General features: G+C 46.3%; 1 protein-coding gene and 1 long non-coding RNA gene across 5 annotated transcripts in view; one reads left to right on the top strand and one right to left on the bottom strand.

Annotated features, from left to right (window-relative positions):
• The window catches only part of LOC115078217, a 33,396-nt gene extending 11,520 nt beyond the window's left edge, over positions 1-21,876 (bottom strand). The window contains exons 1-2 of one of the 2 annotated variants that reach the window (XR_003853089.1): positions 21,785-21,876; positions 21,209-21,517 (exon numbers count right to left, since the gene is read on the bottom strand). This is a non-coding gene — a long non-coding RNA (uncharacterized LOC115078217). Of the gene's footprint in view, positions 1-21,208; positions 21,518-21,720; positions 21,760-21,784 lie in introns of those variants that run through there. The other variant, XR_003853088.1, reaches the window with a different exon arrangement.
• The window catches only part of SETBP1 (SET binding protein 1), a 535,593-nt gene that overhangs the window by 53,924 nt on the left and 459,009 nt on the right, over positions 1-22,660 (top strand). The window lies entirely within an intron of this gene.

Below are 22,660 nucleotides of genomic sequence, written 5' to 3'. Positions count from 1 at the left end.
GCGCAAACGTAAATTGTGTATCTTCCTTAGGAATTTGTTGGTTTTCACGCGCGCAGGTAAATAGGTTTGCCCAGATTATCTCTGCTTCATCCAGCCCCCTCTGATTCTTCAGCCTGCCCTCCCCCCTGTTTATCCAGACCGCTCACCCAGTGGTTTTTGGCCTCAAACGAGTTTTCTTCAGGTTTACAACTCATCAAGAGCAGAAGTAAATATGCGCAGCTGACAGCCGTCTGCGTGCCGCGGCCGCCGGATTTAAAATCCGGATTTACGCACGTAAATGTTGGCCCTGCGCCGGGACACCCCCCGACGCCCCCTGACTCTGCTCCTTTTCTCCTCGCGCTTGGTTGCTCGCGCGTGCATCTGCACGCACGTAACTGGGCCGTTTTGTGTCATCACCCTGAAGCCAAACGGTAACAGTTGGAATCTCCATCGTTCCCATTAGGTGAAAATGTTTGGAAATCTGAGGGAAAGTAAAAAAAAAAAAAAAAAAAATTAAATTCTGTACGAAGAACTTTCTAGCGCCTAACTGACGAGTCACTACCTCAAAGTCCAAAGATTGCCAATCCAAATGCCTGTAAGGTTCATAACTGAAATTCTTTAGAAATGCGTAAAAGGAATAGCAGAGGGATGTGTGCGACCGTTTTGGCTTAATGCAGTAAGGAGGTGGATGCTGCCATAATGCAGGTTGGCTTTGCCACCGGTAACTACATTTGAAATCGCAGCTGCCGAAAGCTCGTTTCTTTTGTGTAGTACGGCCTTCTGTCTGTATGGAATTGGAAGCAGCCTGGATCCTGCATTCCTTGCTACCCGCCTGTAATTTGTGATTCTTTGTTAGGTTTGCTTTGCCGTGTGATCATGCAGCTTCCTTTGCCCAGCTGTAACCTTTCGAAGGCTTCAGCTGCATTAGGTTGTTCTGTTTGCCACGAAGATGCTTTACTCTTATTATCTCCACCTGTAAAAGTCAAGGCATGAAAAGTTGGTTAAAAGGTCCCCAGTCAAGAGGGGATATGGTAAGCGCTGTCCTGCGTAGGACAGACTTCAAAGGCTAGGAAATAGCGGTATGAGTAGGACGGTCTATTAATAAAGTGTCCTGCTATGAATCACTTTGCTGCAGATTTTGACCTTTAGCTGTTGCAGCCAAGTTTCACGTGTTCCCTTTGAGGGACGTTTTGAGAGCTGTGGCCATGGGAATAAGGATCCTGCCGTAAATGAACTGGAGTGGATAGATTTCATTTGCTGGACAGAGTGAAAACATGGCTATTTTTTTTTTTTAACCAGAATGACAGACCTTTCTCATCAGATGTGAAGTTAGGGATGTTCTGGTGGTTAAAGAATTGAACTATGAGTCAGATGAAGTCAAGATTCGTCTCTGCTCCTGACCACGTGGCCTTGGGCAAGTCACTTTCTTTCCCTTCTGGAACTCAGTTGAAAAGACGATGTTTGTTTTTTGTTTGTAATTAGTGTAACTAGCACGTGTTAAAAAGGTACTGGAAAAGCACAAAGTCCCCCATTTAGCCACAGACCAGATATAACTTGCGCAGCAGCAGGATAAGCTACCAGACACTGTGCCTGAGCCTGCTGTGGAAGGTCCATCTGCAAGGATGAGAAGGTAATCCTGCGCAATCTCAGTTCCTTTTGTTTAGACCAGGGGCTCCCACACTATGGATCATGACCCCCAGACATAGTTGCAAAATCAGTGGATAGGAGTCACAAAAACAGGATTGCTCCCACCTGGACGTCCACTTCCCTGCCCCCACTCTTTCTGGCAATAGTTGGCACGGCCTGTGAGCAGTCACAGACTCCTGCCACGCGGGCTTCCGGTTGGACCAGAACCCCCTTGCAGATGTCTGGGGGCCTGTGAACGGGCACTGTTTCACAGACCCTGCTGTGGCTGCTGCGGTTGCTTTCCTGCCTATGGGTGAGCAGAGGACTGGTTTGCCTTGGCAGTCATTTGGGGGTTGTGTGAATTTTCAAGGGTTAAAATGGGGTCAAATTGAATATGAGCTTGGGAAGCACTGTTTTAGACTGTCAACAGAGAAGCCACTTATGACCAAATTGTGATGGTGGTAGCCGTGATGTGAATACAACATCCAGTGAGAATTGGATTGGGAACACAGATTTATTTCACATCGCCCACCCAACCTCTTTCAGAAGGTAATAACTTTTGGCCATTATCGACTTGAGATGAGCTTTGAATTGGTGACTTACAGAGAAAAAGCACTATAACACTTGAGCTTGCTATTTCCTAAAGTTATTTGTTTTAATTTGACTTTCCCTGTTGACAGATTATAAGATACTCTATAAAAAAAAAAAAAAATTGCAGGACAATAGGGCAAACGTATCTTAATGCTTTTCAATAGTCAGTTTTCTGTAGAAGAAAACCATGGTGTACTACTTGTATAACCCAAAGGCAAAGAATCAGAGGAAAAATGTATATTAGTCAATATTTGTTGAATTTAATTTGCAAAACCAAAGATCATTAGGGGTTATTACCAGGGTCAAAAGCTGTACGGAGGATCCTGCCTGATACTTTGGGCAGACAGGCTTCCTGCGGAAGGATCATAAGAGGAAAGGATAGCCAAAGCATTGATCTCGTGCTGAAGAAACCGGCGAGCAATAAATAGAATACTTTGTTTTCCCCCTGCACGTTGGTCGGGCTCTCTGTCGGAGTGACAGGTATGAAAAATCACTCGGGCGGATGTTGCTCTAGCAAAGAGCAATCTGGCACGTTTCCTTTACTGAATCCCTGTGACCTGTCCTTTTAACTGAAACCTCCTCTCCTGGCAGCTTGGGGGAAAAAAAACAAAACAAAACCCAACCCTCCTGCTCCACATATGGACTGGGATGTTAATCAGAAGCCAAGTGGCTTTTGGTCAGGAAGCAATTGGAACCAGCTACGGGCAGCTGGGGCAGGGAGAAGAGAGGAACCCGGGCCTGCAGTGCACCCTGCGCCACATTACTGTAATGACTGGGTCATGGCGCGGTCGGCTAAATTTAGCAGATGAAAACCCAGGGTTATATCCTGCGAGGTGAGAGAAGAGCTTTCTTCGGCTGCGGGATCTGCTGTCCAAGAGCCTCGCCTTGCTTGCTAAATGCACTTTTTTTTTTTTTACAGTCGGCCCTTTCTCTGCCCAGCCGTTTGAGACCCATATCCCTGAAGAGCGCATAACTGGGCAGGAAGTGGGAGCCTGGAGAACAACAAGGCAGCTGTCAAAGCAAGCTCTTCGTCACTGGCAGTGCACGTCTACTTCAGAGCCTTCTCGAATGGGCATTAATCACGGGCACGTTCACGAGGTGGAGCTTTGGGTCCATCTTACCTGTTCTAAACCGGCTAAACCGGAAAAACACGCGTGCTGCCCAATGACAAGATCCAAGCAGCCGAGGAAAGTGAGATTTACTGGTTTTTTTTTTTAGTAGTCCATTTGTCCATGATCGGAAACAGGAATTCACTGCAAGAAAGCTGCCCCACCACTATTTTTCATTTTGCAAATTTGTGGTTGCGTTTTCAGCACTGATGCCAACATCTCTACTGTTGCAGGTGTATGCACGTTTATAATTTTTTTAAGTCTGCCTGTATTCCCTGCAGATGAATAAAGTGTCATCAGATTCATTTCTCTGGCTTACAAAATATAAGGTTCAACATCTCTCTATATATAATGATAATTACTTCTGTAGAATTTTAGCCCCCTTAACCAGGTGGCTTATAACATTATTCCAATTCAGGTACAATAAGTCCCTGTTATAAAGAGCTTACAATCTAAGTGGGCACTGAAGGCAACAGGAGATAAAGCAACTCGCCCAAGGTCACAAGGAGTCTCACAGAGGGACATGGAATTTGAACCCTGGTTTTTAGCTCATTGCTCTACTTACCAGGCCACTCCTAGTAACAGTAGAGTACCAGATTGGTCCACACTAAACAAAATCAGTTAATGCACATGCACAAAAGTGGCTGAGTAGATGTCATAGCTTCATCAGGAGGAAAGAACCTTTGGTCGTCCTATAAATTTTTAATCTCTAACCCAGCGGCTTTGATTCTTGCCTTGTAACTTTTTAAACTAAGCAGGCAGCAGGCCTATCAGAGGGCGGCTACTGCCCCCTTTAAACTCCGGCGCATCTCAGCGGCGTCCATTTCGGCTGCCTACATCGCGGCGCCCACCCGCACCCGCACCCTTCCGCTCCCTCCTCCTCCCTGCCGAGGCTTGCGCGATCGGCGCGGCCCATCCGGGGCAAAAGCCTGCTCACCAGTCACTCGAGGTGAGCCGTGCAGGAGAGACGGGAGGCAAAGGACAAAGATTTTGAAAACGAAACCAAAACTAATTAGCTACTCCAGAGCTGAGAGCCAGCAGGACGCAACGTGGTGAGTGAGCCGCGCCCCTAAGCAGGCAGCAGGCCTATCAGAGGGCGGCTACTGCCCCCTTTAAACTCCGGCGCATCTCAGAGGCGTCGCGCGCCCGAAGGAGCGCGACCTAAGGGGCCTGCCCCTTAGCGCGCCCCTTCGGGCGTCCCTGAGCCTGGGCCGTTACCCACCCCATACTTTCATTCAGCGACCACTCTTCCACCCATTCAACCTTCAGCTGAACTCACAGCAGCACATCCAATCTCCAGCAGCACTCATTCAGCCTCCAGCAGCACTCATCCAATCTCCAGCAGCACTCATCCAGCCTCCAGCAGCACTCATCCAATCTCCAGCAGCACTCATCCAATCTCCAGCAGCACTCATCCAATCTCCAGCAGCACTCATTCAGCCTCCAGCAGCACTCATCCAATCTCCAGCAGCACTCATTCAGCCTCCAGCAGCACTCATCCAATCTCCAGCAGCACTCATCCTATCACCAGCAGCACATCCAATCTCCAGCAGCACTCATTCAGCCTCCAGCAGCACTCATCCAATCTCCAGCAGCACTCATCCTATCACCAGCAGCACATCCAATCTCCAGCAGCACTCATTCAGCCTCCAGCAGCACGCATCCAATCTCCAGCAGCACTCATCCTATCACCAGCAGCACATCCAATCTCCAGCAGCACTCATCCAATCTCCAGCAGCACTCATTCAGCCTCCAGCAGCACTCATCCAATCTCCAGCAGCACTCATCCTATCACCAGCAGCACATCCAATCTCCAGCAGCACTCATTCAGCCTCCAGCAGCACGCATCCAATCTCCAGCAGCACTCATCCTATCACCAGCAGCACATCCAATCTCCAGCAGCACTCATCCAATCTCCAGCAGCACTCATCCAATCTCCAGCAGCACTCATCCAATCTCCAGCAGCACTCATCCTATCACCAGCAGCACATCCAATCTCCAGCAGCACTCATTCAGCCTCCAGCAGCACGCATCCAATCTCCAGCAGCACTCATCCAATCTCCAGCAGCACGCATTCAGCCTCCAGCAGAACGCATTCAGCCTCCAGCAGCACTCACCCCGCACCGATCCAACCTCTTCCAACTATGCACTACCGCCCACGCAACTACAAATCACTCATCCCAATCATGATCTCCCCCACTACACAATTATTAGGTCTCACTCTATTCACCATCATCCTTTTCAACGCGCAATCGCTCACCAACAAAACTCTTATACTCAACGACATACTGCAGGACACAACCCCAGACTTTTGCGCCATAACAGAAACATGGCTCAAATCCACCGATATAACCCTCATTAACCAACTACCAACACAGACTTACGATTTCTTCTCCATCCCTAGACAAAAAAAAAGAGGAGGGGGTATCTTCTTAGCTGCTAAAAAATCCTTAAGGTTCACACACCACCACATCAGTACAGCTACCAAACTAGAACTAGGATTGTTCAAATCAGAACATCTCCAAATCCTTCTAGTCTATGCCCCTCCAGGATTACTAGAGTCAGATGCCTCACCTATTATCGAAACCATAACTTTACATCTCAATCTTGACTCCCCTGCTATAATCCTGGGCGACTTCAACTTACATGTTGACAAAGTCCCCCTTTCAACAAACTGTGAAGCTTTCCTCACCGCAATGTCAGCGATGGGTTTCAAACAACAAATCAACAAACCCACTCACAAAGCAGGCCACACGCTCGATCTCTTCTTTACAAACTCCGGTATTTCCCTTACAAAACAACCAAATTGCAAAAAAGTCCCATGGTCTGACCATTCTCTAATCTCCACCAGCTTTTCTTTACCAAGATCAGACTCCAATCTCAACTCAAGACCCTCTTTCCTATACAGAAAACCTTGCACCTCGGAACACCTCAGCAACCTCCTAACCTCAGATCTACCACTCATCGATGTCTCTACGCCCAACTCTGCCCTTCAATCCTGGTCCAAAATAACAAAATCTATAGCAAACACTCTCTGCCCACTGACAACCAAAATAAGGTCGTCTAATGCATCCAAAAGACAACCCTGGTTTAATGATGAACTGCGAAAGCTAAAACAACTACTTCGGCAGAAAGAAAGAAAATGGCGCAAAGCCCCTTCACCGGCCTCACTATCTGACTACAAACGCTCACTCCATCTATACAAAAGTAGCACGCTGAAAACCAAAAGAGACTATTATGCCCGGAAGGTTCATCATCCAGCAATAAAATACAATAAAATACAATAAAATACAATAAAATACAATAAAATTAAATAAATAAATAAAATAAATAAATCATCTCATCTTTGACTCAAAAGCTTTATTCGCCTTCGTTTCCATCCTCACTAAACCTGTCATTCCAGATATCCCACCCGAGTTAGCCCAGACTAAAGCAGATGAACTGGCTCTTCATTTCAACAAAAAAATATCTGATCTCCTTAATCAGCTGATTACAAACACTACTGCTCCAGATAACTCATATCTCCCCCAAAACAAAGACATACAGCTTAATGCCTTCGAACCCATTACAATCACAGAGATACACTCGGTGTTAAAGAGAATGAAACCGTCATCACACCCATTTGATCAAATCCCTTCTAAAATGCTTCTTCTCATCCCTGACACTATAGCAAAAACCCTGGCAGAAATCATAAACTGCTCCCTATCACACGGTATCTACCCAGATGACCTAAAAACTGCCTCAATCAAGCCTCTGCTAAAAAAACCAAATCTAAACGCATGTGATCCCAACAACTTCCGCCCTATTTCCAACCTCCCATTCATAGCTAAAATCATGGAAAAATTGGTAAACACCCAACTATCCAACTACCTAGAGGACCACAGTATTCTGTCCCCAAACCAATATGGTTTTCGCAAAGCCGCAAGCACCGAAACACTACTACTCTCTCTCACGGACTACCTCATTTCTGGAATTGATAAAGGCCAAACATTTTTACTAATCCTCCTTGACTTCTCGGCGGCCTTCGACACCGTCAATCACGCCCTCCTTCTAAAACAACTGGCAATCATTGGATTGACAGGTGCTACACTAAACTGGTTCAAAACATTCCTAGAAAACAGAGGATATAGAGTCAAAATCCACAATAAAGAATCCCAATACCACCCTTCTAACAGAGGAGTGCCGCAAGGTTCATCACTTTCACCCACGCTCTTTAATGTCTACCTGTTACCACTATGTCAACTTCTTACAAAATTAAGCCTGAAACACTTCCTGTTCGCAGACGATGTACAGATCGTGATTCCCATAAAAGAAACAATCTCAAAAACAATGGAATTCTGGGACAGTTGCTTATTAGAAATTAAACTTCTCCTCAATAGCCTAAACCTCGTACTCAATGCTTCGAAAACGGAATTCCTGCTCATATCACCGGAAAACAATAACTCACTTCCAAAACCACCCACACTCCTTCAAACAACCCACGTAAGAGATCTAGGAGCTATCTTAGACAATCGTCTCAACCTCAAAACATTCATTAACCAAACCACCAAAGATTGCTTCTACAAATTACATATTCTAAAAAGAATTAAACCACTTTTCCACGCTCAAGACTTTAGAACAATCTTGCAAGCAATAATCTTTTCTAAACTAGATTATTGCAACTCATTACTACTAGGCCTCCCAGCTTCTTATACCAAACCTCTTCAAATGGTTCAGAACTCTGCAGCCAGAGTGCTTACAAATTCCAGGAAAATTGACCACATCTCCCCCATCCTCAAAAACCTCCATTGGTTACCGATCCACTATAGAATCATGTACAAATCCATCAACATCATATACAAAACCATTAACCAACACACACAACTTGATCTACAAATACCACTTAAAAAATACACTTCCGCCAGACCCATCAGGGAATACTACAAAGAGTCACTCCAAATTCCAAATGCCAAAACCTTCCAACATAAATCCTTGAGTCTCAGAGCCTTCTCTTCAGCAGGGCCATCTCTTTGGAACTCTATCCCACCGGATTTGAGACAGGAACCATGCTCTCTAACATTTAGAAAAAGTCTAAAAACTTGGCTTTTCAAAAAAGCATTTCCAAGCCTTGAATAAAACCTCCACTCTTCAACACAAACTCGCATGCAATAACTGGATCTAAATAAGAATCCAACTACCATAAACTTACGCACATCATTACCTGCTGTGTTTGCTGTGTCTGCCCCCCTCTTTCCTTGCTCTCCTCCCTTCTCTTCCCCATCTTATCTCCTAGCCTGATTAAAATTAACCTCATAGTTTTCTCTCTTTTGTACATATGTATATAATTGCAATTCTTGTATATAATTTTATTGCAAAACTTCCCATATTATTGTTCCCCCCTCTCGTTAATGCCTTGTTATCATGTTTTTTACTGTTCAATGTAAAGCGCCATGCCGTGCGTTTGTTTTTGCGTTACAATGTGAACCGATATGATATCCTGGATGAATGTCGGTATATAAAAATTTTAAATAAATAAATAAATAAAATCATATCATTATCATTCACTACTGTGTCATATTTATTCTCTTGGTTACTTATTTTACCGTTTCATATTTATGTACCGTCTCTTTTATTTACATAGGCTTATTTATTCACTCTGCCATACTACTACACTAATTGGCTGAAATGTAAATATTGCATTGTTCAATCTCTCCCCTCTTCCAGCTCCAAGTTAATTTTCCCTGTTTTATTGTTTTATTGTAACTTTCTCACACCCTTCAATTGATTCTCTGTATTTAAAGTTCACAGTTCTATTGGGAATATTGTTATCACGTTACCTTATGCTTTTCACACATTGTTAATTGTAAACCGGGTTGATGTGATGCCAGTCATGAAACTCGGTATAACAAAAACAATAAATAAATAAATAAATAAATAAATAAATAAAACTGGTATTTATAAATGGAAGAAGACAAAAAAAAAGTATGGATAAGAAGGTGATAGCCTTAAAGAAACTGGTAGCAAAATAGAAGACGATAGTCAATCTGAAAGCTTAGCAGCTGAGTATAGGGTACCATTATTTGAATGTGTATTTGAACAAAATATGAATGATTTAATTGAAAGTATGATGAGACGTTTGAGTTGGCCTAATCAGTGCCTGTTAAGTGGTAACACAGTACAATTAACTGGTGCAGTAATGACATGATTTAATTTTCAAATATGCCATCATATTTTCTTTTTTACAGGATTAGGGCTAGGGCATGTCATGTGGTTCAACATGGCCAGAGGTCTTGTCTATGAGAACAATAATTTCCTTTTAATGCAACATAATATGAAATATGTCTCAGAGTAGTGTTGCATACTGGAACTTAAGGAACCTACAAAATAGAGATTGTGAAGCCTTTTGAAATGACAGCAGACAGTCGCAGAATATGTGCCCAACAGTCTCAGCAACTTGCCAATGACTATTTAGTCAAACAGTTAGCAAGGGGGGCCATTTTCAGAAAGGCCACGTAGCTGAATGGTCTGTGGTACTTATCTTTATAATGGATCTTGAAGTCATTTTCTCAGCGAAAAAACCACACCAGTCTCCATGTTCCCTGGGCACAAAGTACCCGCACACTTCCTGCCTGCATTCTTTTCTGAGCCAAATTTGCTGGAAAACAATATTCGTAGATTTGAAAATCCACTCTCTGCATACTGTTTCCCTTTGCCGCTCTCTTCCCACCCCTGGGAACGCTTTGAAAATTGTCCTCAAAACGTGCATACAAGATCCCAGAATATCATGCAGAGCTAGCACGAAAACCTCTATCATGTCCCCCCTCAGGGCTGTCTCTTCTCCAAGTTTGAACAGCCCTAACCTCTTCAGCCTTTCCTTATAGGGGAGCTGTTCCATCCCCTTTATCATTTTGGTTGCCCTTCTTGTACCTTCTCCATCACAACTATATCTTTTTTGAGATGCGGCAAGCAGAATTGTACAGAGTATTCAAGATGTGGTCTCACCATGGAGCAATACAAAGGCATTCTGACATTTTCCGTTTTATGGTCCAGTAAACTGATAAGCATGGGGGTAACCTGCCCAGTGCAGCAGATACTGGCACAAGCTTGCTGGGTAGACTGGGTGGATCCTTTTCTGCCGTCATTTCTATGCTTGTATGTTTCTATAACCCATCTCCAAATTACAAGACCTGGTACAACTGTGTTTTGAACTGAGACACATCCTGTTTCAGTGAAGACTGGTCTATCTAATCAGCTTCAACCAGGCAAATCATATTGCTGCATTATAATCCCTGTAGACTAAACAGTGAGGTTTAAATAATCTGATCCAGCCTAAATATCACCACGATTTCTCAGATTCACGTGCAGTTCATTATTGTACCAGTTGCATAACCTTTTCAGCTATTTCTCCACACTATAAAGGATGACACTCAAAGAACCTCAAATTTGTATTCATTTCCTATGCATCTCCAAAGTGACCACATTTGGCCTGTTCTATTTTCAATAGATTTGTATCAATGAAATCAACTTATTAACAAGGCATCAGTGATCAAGTCAGCAATGGCAAATAATCAATGAAAAGCATCAAAGGGCAAGAGCAAATCTCAATGCACTATTGTCTTGATTTGTAAAAGAAAGATGTCATGTGGTGCAAAGCACAGCTCTTGCATCCTGTCAATACAAGATCTACAGAGGCCAATCTGAGACTACAAACATATGGTGAATCAATAGCCAAGCAAAATCCACAGTTACCTCCTCTCTACCAAGTATCTGTGTCACGTAAAAACAGAAAATTAATGTAATGGATAAATTGTCTTGTACTCAAACTTTCAACATGGCATCCACACAGTGACCATGGAGATAATTATCAAATATATAACAGGTAAATATTGGGTATGATGCATCTATAAAACAATATTGTAACATCTACTTTATCTACCTGCATCTTATTAATATACACATCATTGGGAAAGCAAATACATACAAAACCTGGTGAAGGGCACATCACCAAACTAATGGATATAAGGTTCTTAGTTTATGGACTGTCAATGCCATGTGATCACAGGTACCCAGTAAAATAAACTCCTCTTTTAATCCAAACCTTAACTGTGCAGACAGATTACTATCAATTTAAATCTGCAAACGGTAGGGATACTCATGTAAACAATACTATTGTGATGGATTTAATCTGTGTCACTTACCTATATGTATTGATTCAGCTGAGTCTCTGTTAACAATCGGTAATGGATCACCACAAACTTGGTCACAATGAATGAAACATTTTCTGTTCAAATTATGAATGGGGTGATGTGATAGAGACATTAGGTATCTTTAAAGTATTAAATAATGCACAAGAAGCAAATCTGTTTCAAAGGAAAGGATATTCCAGAGGTAACACAGACAGACAGACTACAGTGGTAGAATGGGCTGGCAGCTAGGTCTGTCGGGCAAGCTGCAGGTTCTGTAATAACTAGGAGTCCTAGTGGAAATGCAGGCGCTCATATAGCTGTGCCTGTCCAGAAGGCTACAGAAGGATCCTGGGAGGCTCCCTTGTAATGGCAACTGTTTAGATCTCATACAGCGATGACTGAATCAAAGTAGCAGTTGGGGGCTGCCGGGCAGGCCGCCAGTTCTGTAATTATCAGAACTGCTAGTGGCGGGCACAAGTGCTGGGTCTGTCTGGCAGGCTTATGCAGGGGACCCCAGAAGCTGGATGACTGGGCAACGGCCATGCTTGCTATTTACCGTAGAATGTTGCAGAGACTCACGGTTAGGCCTGGGAAAGGCGGGTGCCGGAGTGAAGTAAGTGGAGATCTGGCATGCTCTTCTACGCATACCAGAGTGCAAATGCGGAAGACAAAAAAAAAAAAAAGGAGAAATCTTTCAGGTGGTCACACTCTATGTCTGGCAGCTGGGATGCATCTTTAGTAGAGTGGGCAAGATAACTGGGCAGACTGGATGGACCTGATGCTTTTTGGGTTTTTTTGGGCTACCATTTTACTTGGTAACTGTGAGCAGCAAACACGGCAACAGCAGGCATAGGCTCAAATCCTTCCATAGTTTTCTGAAATATTCTTTATGTTTTACATGGTTTGTATTCTGCTTTTTGACCCTTCAGAGCAGATTACATTCAGGTACTGGGGGGGTATTTCCCTCTCCCCAGAGGGCTCACAATCTAAATTTGTGCCTGAGGCAACAGAGGGTAAAGTGACTCGCCCACGGTTGCAAAGAGCCACAGTGGGATTTGAACCCTGGTTTGTAGCCCGCCGCTCTGACCACTAGGGCTACTGCTCTTACCCATTCCAAAAGGCAAATAACTCTTACTGGCCCAGCCAATGTCACTGCATAGTATGAAAAACATGTAATAATGAGCACAAAGAAATGCTGAAAATCAGTCACTGTATTTAAATGATAATTGGCTAACCTCAACTTCAGTTTGATATTGCTGTGGCAGAATGGAAAGGTTTTGAAGCTACAGATATTATTGATTCTTGGATGACAAAAATCACTTGATCTTCAGCGACTGATTACATGCAAAACAGTGTTCACGTCTAAAGAAGGGACCTGTAGGATCTCCCAAACTCCTGTAAGCAACATCCTTGGATAGTTCTCATGCTGGTGCAAAACAGGTTGACACTGTTTGCAAAGCAGGCAGGCTCCTGTGCTAATCATTGACCCGTGCCATCAGTTATTGTATGTACACGGCGTGGAAACCGAGTCCCGTCCAGCAAACGAAGAGGGACATTTTCTCAGGTTGCGTTAAGGCATTATCGCGGGCGCTAGGGCCCCAATGCCTGGATGATGCCATATAACGCCCGCCATAAATAATGCGTCGCGAGATGCGTATGGAAATTTTAAAAAAATGTTCCTGAATGGGAGGAGTTAGGGTGGAGTAAATTAAAAAAGAGGGGGGCTTAGCACGGTGGGTGATAGTGTAACGCATGCTATGTATATATCCTAGCCATATATATTTATATCTATACATACATTCTTTTTAGTGAGTAGCAAGAGTACCATCTGCTGCGTTGGCTTTCAGAAGAATTTTGAGAGATACCAATGGCTCTTTGTTTGGACGGAAAAAAATAAAATCAGGCCGGGGGATGGAGGGCTGGGTATTGTGTTTCTGCTCCCGGAGGAAAGCTTGGGCCTCTTTCTTCTTTCCCCCCCTTTGATTCAATCTCCTGCCACTCCGTGAAAAAGTCAGAGGTTGCAGCTGCCGCTGTCAGCTGCGGGGGGAGGGGGGGGGAGGGGGTGTCCCTTGTTTAAAACCCACGTGTCAAGCCCTGGGCAGAGCAGCTTTTTCCCTCTTGGCTGGCGGGGGGGCTCGTCGCCCTCCCTACATTTATAGATTGTGGTTCTCTTTGCAGTGCTGATCAACCTGCTGGTAATGTTCCCAGACCTGTGTGCTCCAGGATTAAAGTTCAGAAGGCCTTCAGCTCAGGTTTCCTGCTCTTTAGCTTTGCATATAAGCGGCCCATCAGCTCCAGTAGGTCCGCCCTCCCTTCCTGAGCTCCCTTTTTACCTTTCTGGCAGCACTTAAATATCGCTTTCTTACCTTTCCCCTGTCGTGAGGAGTTTAACGTTCAAGCTGGTGTTAATTCATGTAAGCGCTTGGCCTTTGAAAGCATTCACTGCTGCTGCTTTCCACCGGTGTTGCAATAGTAAAACCTTGGTTATGCTCTTAAGGTATCTTGGCACGGGTTAGGTAAGGTTAATTCTGAGCTCTTGTGCAGCGGGAATTAAAGTCCCAGACTGTAGCTGGACTCTCTTGATTGCTACCTTTATTTATTCTTGACCTTGCGGGTCCAAGTTAAATAATGGTAACGTGGAGATAACGCACCTGTGCCGTCTTTTTCGTTTCTCCCTTCGAAATGCACGCTTGACCAGTTCTTGCAAGCTTTGTGCAGGTTTTTTTTGGAGTTTGCTTGCTCTAAACATTGCTAATTTCTCTTGGCGTGCATTAAGGCATGATGCAAGATCTTTTACCTTTCTCCCCACTGCATTTGAAAGTGGCTTCTGAAGCCACTGGTAAGAGTTGAAAGGAAGAAGGTATTTCATTTTTGCTTGTTAATTCTCTGTTTTATTACTAGAACCATGGGGGAATAGTTTTCGGACAGCGATCAATATCAGGGTAATCTCCACTCATGGTTGTGAAATCAGCATGACAGATCTTTGATTTTACCCCATCACCAGTCTCCTATTTGGGTCTGGCAGCTTTAGCTAGCAAATCAAGGTGATCAAACAGGTCCAAACGTGTGGGAGGAGAGTACTTGCCAGGTCCTGTTTTTTAACATCCCACTCGAATGCATTCTTGCAGCGTCGGCCCGGACTTAATGAAATGCTAGACTGCAAGTTTCTACCATGTGGCCGTCTGAGCAGAAAACAGGATTGAGCAGGAATGCTCAAGTGTGCACGGAGTGGTTTGCACACTTAACTTGCAGATGCTGTTTCCAAATTGCACGACCTGTGCGCCTAATTGTAGGTTTGAGAATTAAGTTCCTGTTCAGATTCTTCTCAAATTGTGCTCTTACCATAGTAAAAAAAAAAAAAAAAAGTTGTTCTGTAGCCTTAGTTTAATGAGGAAAGATAATTGCTGGCCTTAGCATTTCTCCCTCCCTGGCTAGCAGCCCATGTACACCCTTGGTGGCCTGGGAAGGAGTAAAAAAAACACAGTCTCTTCTGCAATAGTAAAACAAATGAACAAAGAAAAATATCTGTGGTGTTGAAATAGACTTATATTAATAATATCAACCTGAATGTGGTATGTGGAAGGGAAGGCTGCTTCCCTATTGAACAAAAATCAGTAAAACAAAAATGCATGTACCTGGTTTCTAGTATTCCACAGTGCCATCAATTGTGTTGAGATCCACAATGAGTCATTGATTTTCACTCTTTATGTCAATACCAGTGGAGGAAAAAAAGGCCAACATACATAACAGCAAATAAATAAAAACAGCTTGTAGAGTATCATCGGGCAACTTGCAAAAAAAAAAAAAAAGTATTCTCACTTCCTGGTGCTTTTATTTCTTTGCATGACCTGAGACAGAAAACAGTTTTTAGGTCTTCATGCAACAAGTTTAGGTTTCCTGCAGGGTGGATGGCCCAGGAGATGGTATGGAAAAAGAAAACTTGTTATGGCCAGACTTGTAAACTCTCCATAGTGAGCAGGGAAAGCTGAGCCATATGGGAGCCCTTGTATAACAAAAAAAAAACCACCCTGCCTCTTGTTTGCTCAGCTTCCCAACCGAAGCACATCTTTGTGGCTTGGAGGCATTTGCATGCAGTCAGTCATTTTGCGAGTCTGGTGCGCGGGGCTTGCACGCCGCTGGCATTCCCTTCCCGATCGGAGGCTTCGGCTGGGCTTCTTGCTTTGAAAGCCTTTCAAGGAGGCTGGGAACAGATGGCAGGGAGATCCTGTTTGTGTTATTTTTGGACATTCCTATTGAAAGTCCGGGTCGCCTTTGTGTTTTATCTTTCTTTTTTTTTTATATTACTTGCCCCCTTTTCTCTTTCGCTGCCTGGGGGTGTTTTTCTTTTTTTTTTCACTGGGGGTGTTTTTCTTTTTTTTCCTTTCTTTCTCCATTTGTTAGATGAGCAGTAGAGGAGAAGGGCAGACCAGTTTTAACAGAAGGGGGGAGTGGGGGTTGGTCGTGACTAAAAACTTCATCATTTTTTTTTTTGGTGGCCGAATGGGTTTTTCTCTTGCCCCACTGGGCTTCCAGCTGAAGCGGAATCGGCCCGCACTGGGGCTCTAGTGCCTCGATGCTTCTTTCGAGGTTGCCTGAATGTTATTCCTCATGGCCCTGCCCAGCCCAGTCATTGCAGTGATATTGCTTGGGCTGCGCGCCCGCTGAAACCTGCCATCTGATTACTCCGATTCTGGCCAGGAGGCGTTGCTGCTGTTCGGTGACGGATAACTCCCTGCCCTTTGGCTGTCGACGAGCCAGGCCCTTGAATCAGATCCTCCCATAAGGCAGCGCAGAGCTCTACTGGGCTAGACCCCTCCCCCCGATCTCAGTGGTTGGTATCAGCGATGCGTAGCTAGGGTTCCCATTTCCAAAGCGGGTACGGGCGCTCGAAATCACAGAGCGGTTAAGTCACTGCAGACCAACCGGCATCGTGTCTGCGCGCAAAAGCCGGCTGCCGATTCCGTACGCTCGGCTGCTGGAGTCCAGGCTCAGGTTTAAAGTGCGAACGCAATCAACATTATCTTTAGTCGGGAAGACGTTCGCTGAGGTACAGAGGGACGCGCCCAGCCGAGTCACCCACCTGAGATGGGACCTGTGCCTGGGTTTCTGAAGCAGTAAAATGTGAAGCAGCAGGGGATCCAGTTTGGTTGCAAGTCTTTCAAGGGGACCGAGAGAGAGAAGGGGACCGAGGAGCACCTGCTTATTAAATATTACAGTGTGCATGCCCCGCATCCGCTTCCTTTCCATCTTGAATGTGAATAGTGTCAAGGGGGCTGTCCCGGAGCATCTGCTGCAACGTGGGGGCCTGAGGAAGAAGTGAGGGCTGTGTAGTCCGTGGCACGGACGAAAGTTGCTGATAACGGAAAGCGTGTGTTATTTTCTACGGGGAGGATTCACAAACCACGGGGGCTGTCTCTTGCTTCCTGTCCTGCATAACCAATTCTTGCGAGGTGTTTGGTCTTGAGCACAGTAAAGAAAGGTCAGGTGAGGAGCAGCCTCAGAACCCGACCAAGGCATCCACATCTGCTTCGCTGCCTAGGGGAGGGTAGTGGTGGTGGTTAGTGCCATGCACTTGAAGAGTTTTGCCGCAGCTTTAGGACGGTGGTAGCTCAGCGGTTCTCAACCGGTGTCTCGCCAAACGGCAGCAGGTGTGTCGCACACTTCCTGGTCTCTCCCGCTGCCCTTCCCTCCCTTTCCTCACCCCCCAACGAGACCCGCACAGTTCCTCGACGAACACTGCTGCCATTCCTGCCCGTGCCATCAGCACATTCAAGCCCCCAACGGCAGCGGTGTTTCTGGAAGCCGGCAGCAGCAGCAGCATGGCCTTTTCTTCTTCCCTCTCCAGTGGCCTGGAAGAGGGAGTGCTGTTTGCCGGGCACCCTGGAGAAGAAAGGGCCATGCTGTTGCCGCCGCTGCAGAAATCATGTCCCAAGGCTCCCGAGACTTCCCCCGGCCCCCCGCAGCGGTAAGAAGGCAGAAACTCAGCTGTTTGCCTGTGCGGAGATCATGGCGGGACAGAGCAGTCGGCTGAGGATGTGCCCGCGGGGATTTCCTGCCGCGCGCGGCAGGAAATCCCCGCGGGCACATCCTCAGCCGGGAAATCCGACGAGGAGCCGTGATGTGCAAGGAGTCAGTGGGAGTCAGTGACAGTCTCTCTGTGGGCCATCGTTGGTCGCATGGGGGAGTGGCCGCGATTCTAGCCGCAGGAGCCCGGGGGACGCTCCCGCAGTCCCGCGGCTGCAGGCAGGAGGGGCTGAGAATAGCGGCCGCAGGCTGCGAACGTGCAGAGCCCCGGGAAGCCAATGACAGGCTCCCCACGGTAGGAAGAGGCTGCATTTTGAGCTGCAGGAGCCAGTGGCGGGCTCCCCGCAGCCTTAGGAGAGGCAGGAAGTGTTCCCGAGGGTGGCCAATGACTTTAACATGGCGTTGGCATGGCCGTTTGGGGAGATCCTTAGGATATCTTTGCGATAAGCAAATATTCTGGAACCGAGGTTGCACTGGTAGCTCTCAGATTCTGCGTAGAAAGAGCTGCCTGTGAAGTGCCCACACCTGCTATCCAGTTGTGGTATATTTGTGGACAGCTTTCAGCACGGACAGTTGAGAACATCAGGAGATGGCGCTCCTTTGCTTGGAACTTAGCCTTCAAGTAGTGTTCATTTCAGCCAAACATCGTTTTGGCAGAGTGGGGACCCTCTGGGATCTTCAGTGGAAAGGCCCTAATGAGAGACGTGGGTAGGAAGTGTAGGAGTGGAGCACTTGCTACAGTGTGAGGCGCCATCACGCTCACGGGCAGGCCGTATCAGAGATCTGGGTGGCATTTTGGATTGGCAGAGGAGCAGGAGCTCTGTTGCTTGAATGGGGTTTTTCCTGTTCTCGGTGATTATAGGCCTCACGGCTTGGGTTTTGCACTAGAGAAGAAGAAGACAGTTAACCTTGCTGGTGCCCAACCTACCGAGTGAGGGTGACTCGGGTTTGGAGCATGAGATTTTGGACTTGCTTTTTGGAAGTTTTTCTGTGAAACCCTTTGCTTCTTGGCTCAGGCAAGTTTTCCTTTTGGGGAAAGCCAGGCCTAGAGACGTCCCTGCTGTATTCTGTCTCACAGCCCGTGGCTGGGCTCCCGTTTGACTTTCTGTGAAGGTTTGCATTTTGTCTTTCGGGGGCAAGGTTTGTCACCACCCTTCCTGCCCAGACGTAATGAAGAAAGGAGTCTTCCTCTTTCAGTGGCAAATGAGTTTGCCATCTGAAGAGGGAAAACTGTTGAGTAAGAATTTTTGTTCATCTGGAGGTCCCTTCTCAGAGTCTTCCCCCTGGGAGGAAAATGAAATTTGGGTGGTGTTGTGTGGAATAACCTTTGGACCTCCTGTATTTCTGGGAAGGGAATTCCACCCACCTCTAGGATCTCCTGCCCCACCCGGGCAGGTGGAGTCGCCGAGGTGCTTAAAACAGCAGGCTACGAGCCATGGAAGCCAGGGTTCAAATCTCACCACCACGCCTTGTGATCCTCCATCGCCTCAAGTACAGAACTTACCGTAGATTGCGAGTCTTTTGGGGAGAGGGAAGTACCTATGGTACCTGAATGGCATCTGCTTTGAAAGGGCCTGAAAAGCAGAGTATAAATAAATACACCTGGGGGTTTACTCTTATGACCTGGCAGGTGAAAATATTGATGGAGCCCAAATACTGAGGGACACCTGAGTGTATATAAAGAGAAGTTTGGAGAACTGAGATAATAACTGGTTGTCTCAAGAACAAATATTTATTACTGAAGATTTGTAGCAGGAGGAATTTGTTTGGGACCCCCTATTTAGTTTGGCAATACCATCCACTACATACACTAAGGAACAGACCCCCCCAGGGAAGAGAGAGAGAGAGAGACCCCCTGCATCATGAGGCCTTGGAGGTATATAGGAAGAACCCGACCCTCAGGACTGTGGGACGTTTAAGTGGACAGTGCCTCAGGACCCTGTGTGACCTCCCCTGCCTCGACAGATCAAAACCAGAAGAGAGGCTAGGGCAGGATGGATGCGCCCATCATGGATAAAGATTTGACTCGGAGCCGGGGAGGCCATGACAGAGTATCTCTCTCCTACATATCTGGGAGTTTACGCAGCTTCTTTTGTCAAAAACACTTCCTACTGATGCTGTGAATTTGCTATTCCTACAAGATTCATTTTATGGCGGTGCCCATGTAGAATCAGCACCGTAGTGTCCTTTAGAGAGAATTAATAATCTCTTTCCCATGGCTCAGACTCTGGATCAAGGGTTGGCAACCTCGGGCATGCAATGCCCCCCATAGTGACAAACAAAGCCCATCCTCCAGGCGGGGGCCACTGAGATTAACGCAGCTAAGTTTTGAAAAAAATGCTGTAGGTGCCGGGATTACAGGAAGAAGGGGCCTGCCAGGCAGGACAGCAGTCATGCAGCAATGCTTTGAAGTGCCAAGAAGCAGGATATAAAAAGTCAGAGAACATAAAATAAAAATAAATAAATGCGGCGGGTTTTTTTTTTTTTTTTAGAGGAGGAACTCCGCAGGAAGAATGATTTTGTTGGGTGGCCGAATCTCATTGTGGAGGCTCCCCCGCGGCTGCTTTTTCGTTGGGGTTTGGGGGCTGACGTTGTCAACAGGAATTTTCCCCCTTTTTCTCCACCGGAGGAGAAAAAGGCCTGGTTTTTGCCACTGGCACCCCCTCCTTCTTAGCGGGCAGGCTCAGCATGGCAACATCTCCTTGGGACAGGGGTAGGCATCTCCAGCCCGAGTGCCTCAAGCTGGTCAGGTTCCCGTGAGTATTCATGAGCTGCATTGGCATGCATTGCCCTCCATTAGCATCTCATGCATATTCAGTGTGGATATCCTGAAAACCCCACCGGCTTGAGGCACTTGGAAGACCGGAGTTGCCTCATGAGATATTGTCTGGTTTTTTTTTGGCATTTTACAAGCACCCCCCCCCCCTCCTCAAAAAAAAAATACCAAACATTATTGACCCCCAAAAGTGGCAAGCTTCAGGCTCCTTTTTGCTCACGTGCATTTGACAGCTAAATTATTAGCATGCAATCAGGATGACACGCCGGATGCAAAACAAAAAAAAACAAAAACCCCACAACAAAAATCTGAAAAAAGCTAAGGCTTTAGAGGTCATCTGATGCCCTGGTAGAGATGCTGGAGGCAAAACCGAGCAGAGGCAAGGTCTGCCATTGCTCTCCTGTCAGCTTTCCTTTGATGTTCTTCATGTAATACCCCTGTGTACAATTAAGGACGCTTCTGCCCAGGGCTTATAAGATTGGTGGAAATATGGGATCTACTTACCTTTTTTTTTTTTTCTGCCAAGTGTTCAGAAGAGAGAGCCAAACTCTGGCCTTCAATAAGACGATGGTGGGTTTTTGAAGTTTTATAGGCCATGGATGAGAGTGGAGGGGTTTGGTGGTTAAATGAGAGAGGTTCTGAGGCTACAAAGGGCTATGACTGAAATATTTGCCGATAGATACTGGATTAGAAACAGGTAAGCGGCAAATTCTTGCCTTCCTCGCCAGTTGACAAAATATTTTGATAGTGTGCAACAAGGGGTGTAATATCTTCTTCTTTTTTAAATGTGTAATCAGATTTCTTTTCTTCTATGCAAAACGCAAGTACTGAAAAAGCAGAATGATTTTTGTGGGTTTCTGCTGATGGCAGAGAATCATCTCTGGTTGCTTGGAACAAATAAAGCACTATTATTTATAGATTTTTTTTTAAATCATTACCTCCTTGGATCTTTGTCTGATGTAGTTAAAGAGCAATATAATACAATTTTCTGATTCAATGGCCACGTTTTCTATAGAGATGAGCAGCTACATGTAATTCGCAGGTCATTCTATTGATGGGGTGATATAAATATAATGCCAGCCTGGCCTGTAATGCCACTTCGAGGTCCTGGATGTGCAGATATGGATGAGACATTATAGATACTGCACATTGCTACCCATTTGCCTGCACTGGAGTCAGTTGTGCAGTACTCCGGATCTTGTACTTTTAAAGGCTGCCTTTACATTCTCCCACAGAGCGGTGCAGTCCTGCAGAAAACGTAATAAGTAACAAAATTATCAATACGAGCTGATACCCGGCAACATTTCCTGGCAGGTTCCTATTCACTCCCCCAGCACACTCCAACCCCCTCTCCCCGACATGAACCCAGAACTCTCTTCACCCCCCCTCCCTAACCGGGCCCCAACACACTCCTCTCCTCCCTTCGGCCCTAGCCCAGAACTGCCCTCACCTCTCTCCAGCCTGAGCCCGAACTCTCTTCCCCCTCCCCAGCCTGACTCCAGTACTATATTTACCCACAGTCCCATGCGCTGCCCGCGGGTCTCGGGGCGGAGCGTTAGCACCTGACTTGGAGTTGCTGCGTGCAGCCGGGTACGGGCTTCCTTGTTACCCGTGCAATTCGGGATTTCTGCACGAAAGCGCAGAACTCGGAACTTGCAGGCGCGCGCGCATGCGCTCGGAGCTGTGTCCCCGGCTCAGCGAGCGTGAGCATGGACGGGCCGGGGTGTGTGGGGGTGGTGCATGCACGCCCTTGTGCACGTGTGGAGGCCGCTAAGCCTATTTCGTGTGTGCTCGGATGCTGTGAGTTCAGCAGATGAGGCACCGGGGGAGAGCACAGTTCACGCAGGTTGCTGGGGGTGACCGTTCCCCGTGGTGCATCTCCCACTGCTGGCCTCGTCTCTGTGGAAGAACTGACTCAGCGCGGGTTTTCAGTTCATGTAATTTCCTTGTTACTTGGAAATGTGAGGGTTAGTCGGAGGGGAGGAGTTGCTGCAATCCTCCTCCTCCCCCCACAACCTGCAAAAGGATTACCCAGACCGTGCGCACATCTTTTGCAGGTCACTTTACCCTGCTCGCCCTACGAGGCAATCTAGTTATTTTGTTTTCAGTTTTCCACAAAGAGAGAACCAGCGTATTTCTTTCTTTCTTTCTTTCTTTCTCTAGAGGCTCAGCAGTTCCGTGACTGAGAGTGAAACCTGCTTAGGATGCCCCCCTCAAGTATGAAAAACAAGAGAGCTTTGTCATTCCGGGAGCTAAGTGGGGGGCTGTCCCCAGCGCCGGCTTCGCACCGTGGGAAGGTGTTAGCGCTGTCATGTAGTCCAAGTGTGACAGCCTGGCATCTGCTCCAGCCCGGGCTCCCCGTTCACCCAGAACGGTTCAAGGGGAGGGAG

The sequence above is a fragment of the Rhinatrema bivittatum genome, chromosome 1, assembly GCF_901001135.1.
Source record: "Rhinatrema bivittatum chromosome 1, aRhiBiv1.1, whole genome shotgun sequence".
In the NCBI taxonomy this organism is placed as follows: domain Eukaryota; kingdom Metazoa; phylum Chordata; class Amphibia; order Gymnophiona; family Rhinatrematidae; genus Rhinatrema; species Rhinatrema bivittatum.
The sequence above is the reverse complement of the archived record's forward strand: the minus strand, read 5'-3'. Positions and strand labels throughout refer to the sequence as shown.